General features: G+C 48.8%; 1 long non-coding RNA gene across 1 annotated transcript; it reads left to right on the top strand.

Annotated features, from left to right (window-relative positions):
• Positions 1-1703: 1703 nt before the first annotated feature.
• Positions 1704-2189, top strand: LOC126515413 (uncharacterized). Its single transcript, XR_007595846.1, has 3 exons — positions 1704-1805; positions 1888-2004; positions 2112-2189. It is a non-coding gene; the product is annotated as an uncharacterized lncRNA (long non-coding RNA).
• Positions 2190-3109: the final 920 nt, after the last annotated feature.

Here is a 3109-nt window from a genome sequence, read left to right as displayed (position 1 = left end):
TATGAAAAGAATGATTCTGAGTTTGTCCCAGGAAAAGGACCTGGACCAGAGCTTCTCCAATGAGTTGACCTAACTGAGTCTAGCTTCAATCAGTTGACCTTCCGGTGTGAATGCTCACTTATTATGTGAAATTGAGATTGGTGGCTATTCAGCTTATTGTAGCAGTAGCTTAGCTGGTCTCCTGGGGTTACTATTGCTGTGATGAAACACCATAACCTAAAGCAACTTAGGGAGGAAAGCAGTTATTTTGCTTCCTATTCTGAATCACAGTCCACCGAGGGAAGTCAAAGCAAGAACTCAAACCTAATGGAATCCTAGAGTCCTGGAGCTGATGTAGAGGCCATGGAGGGGTACTGCTTACTGACTTGCTCCTCGCAGCCTGCTCAGTCTGCTTTCTTATAGAACCCAGGACCACCAGCTCAGGTATATCCCTGCCCACTAGGCTGACCCCCTCTCCATTGATCACTATCTAAGAAAATGCCCTATAGACTTGCCTGCCTACAGCCTGGTCTTATGGAGGCGTTTTCTCGGTTGAGGCTCCCTTCTCTCAGCTGACTTTAGCTTGTGTCCCGCTGACACAGAGCTAACCAAGGCAGCTGTCTCTCAGGTGTGGCCTATCACTCATTCTCCCACAGTGCTCTTGCCTTCTTACTTTCTGCTGCTCTCCAAGAAAATTAAAAAAAAAGCAATGCCAGCACCTTGATCTTCTGCCATTCCTATCTAGCACATCTCCGCTTCCAGCTGAGAACTGAATTCTGCATGTGAAGACTGCCCTTTGAAGGGAAGATCTGAGGCTGGAGATGGGTTCCAGGGAGAGAGCACTAGCAGCACAGGTGCTAGCTGCTGAGTTCCCATCATCAGCACCCACCTGTAAATACAGTGCCTTGGCTGCTGGGGACAAGAGGGACCCCCCAACCCCCCCAGGGCTGACTGCCTTCCGGGCAATGTTCAAGTTCAATGAGAGACACTGTTTCAAGGCGGGACACCTAGTATCCTCCTCTGGCCATTAGGCACACGGTTGTGTGTACACCACACACATGCATGCACACACACACAGAGAGAGACAGAGACAAAGAGCCAGACACAGACACACACAGAGACAGAGAGGGACAGAGACAGAGGGACAGAGATAGACAAAGAGACAGAGACAGAGATAAAGAGACAGACAGACAGAGAGACAAAGAGAAAGAGACAGAGAGAGAAAAAAACAATCATTCTGTCTGATTTATCACATTTACCTCAGATAATGGAACCTTCAACCTTTTTCTTTAAGGAGTAAATTCTCTAACCCAAACAATATGTTTTTGAGTATGATATCTACACATCTTTTATTAACAGATAGGAGAATTGTGGGGACAAACATCTGATTGTCTAACTTTAACCTTCGTCTGTCATAGAGATCAGCGCTTTTGGATCAGGGAGACCTTGAAGTGCTTTGCAAGTAAAAGTCCATTAACTTCTCATTGCTTTTGTTCAAAATGCCTCTTTGCATAAGCAAAGATTTGAGAATTTGTCTATCAAAGGTTCGGTTTTCCAGATAATTCTGTCTTGTACAAGGGAATGTAGGTCAGGCCTTTGTCAGTAAGGGAGGAAATCTGAGAGGTGTGGTCTTGGGACCATGCCAAAGACAAAAGAGGCGCTCACATTCCACACTCTCTGCCAAACCCAGAGGAAGGAGCAGTGGAGGAGCTTGTGGGAGTCCAGAAAAAGGCAATCTGGGGAGCCACTTCCCACACTCATGAAAAGGATTGGTGTAGCTGCTTAGAGTCATCCAACCTTGAGCATGCTAAGGGCCAGTCATACTGGTAAGATTTGGACAACCTCTGTCATAAAACTTTTCACATTGTGATGAAGGAATTTTGTATTTAATTCCTTTGTGTTTTATAGGCAAGTGGCAAGCCTTGTGATGCTGCGGGGACACAAAGAGTGACGACTGTGGTCATGATAAAGCTCTCTGGAAGACATGATTATCCTGTTATATTCTAGGAAAACTCCAAAGGAAAAGTATGTATATTATTATCATGTATTCCTATAACATACTTGTCCAAAGTGACTGTTATGGAAGTTAAATCGATTTTTTAAAAATTTTTCTACTTTTCTATCCTGCCCAGCGCCATGGCAGACTAAGTGCAGCCAAGAGACTCACATGCGGGACCACCCCAGGCTTTGAGAAGAAAGCATGGGCCCTATTACGGTGAACAAACGTAAGGTGTGTTGTGGGAGAGAGAGAGAATGGTTCGTTTTATATGGACAGAGGCAGATCTAAAGAGATGAGAGAGGTGAGGAGCAGGCTGAGGTGGGTGACTCGCATGCCACCTGGGGCCATGGTAATGTCTAGGTCCGGGCTGCTGCTGGGGCCCATGTCTAGGTTCATGGCTCTGATGCAGTCATGGTCTGTGTTGACGCCGGAGGCTCCTAACACCACCAAAGGCAGAGAGGATAGGGCTGTGCAGAGTTGGCCCCACCCCCCACTGACTGTAACACTAGAGAGAACTGGTCCTGCCCCTGACGGGCTGAAGCACTCAGGACAGAGGATCCAACATCTCACCTCGGCAGCAAAATAGAGCTGATCCTATTCGCCGGAGGTGTGTGCAAGCTGGCCCTGAGGGTGTGAGAAAGGAAGAGCAGGTTGCACCCTCTCTTTTGCCATGTGGTGGCATGGATGAAGGAAAGATGCCTTCCTGCCCTGACCCAAGCCTTCACCAGCAGCATCATTCGGGAGAAGGGGCCCTGCATCTTGCCTGGACAGCACAATAGAGCCAGCCCTGTTGTTGGAGGTGTGGGTGAGCCAGCCCCAAAACTGTGAGCATGGGAGAGTGGCCCTCACTATTCATCTGTCATGTGTCGATGTGTTGATGTTGGCAGGGGAGAGATGCCCTCCTTACCCCTTGCCTTCATTGCCCACAAGGGAGTCAGTCGACCCTCCCCCTTACCAGCTGCAACACTCAGGAAACCAGGCCCTGCTCCTAGCCTGGGTAGCACAGTAGAGCGGCCCCTAGTGGTGGAGGAGTAGATGAGCTGGCCCCCAGGGTGTGATGGTGGAATAGCTGGGCCAACCCCCCCCCCCCCCCCCCCCAATAAGGCAGAGTTAGTCATTCCACCACTGTAA

This window comes from Alexandromys fortis, unplaced genomic scaffold (genome assembly GCF_014885135.2).
Source record: "Alexandromys fortis isolate MF-2015 unplaced genomic scaffold, M_Fortis_MF-2015_v1.1 scaffold_18, whole genome shotgun sequence".
NCBI classification, from domain to species: Eukaryota; Metazoa; Chordata; class Mammalia; order Rodentia; family Cricetidae; genus Alexandromys; species Alexandromys fortis.
Note: the sequence above shows the minus strand (reverse complement) of the source record. Positions and strands in the feature narration are given on the sequence as shown.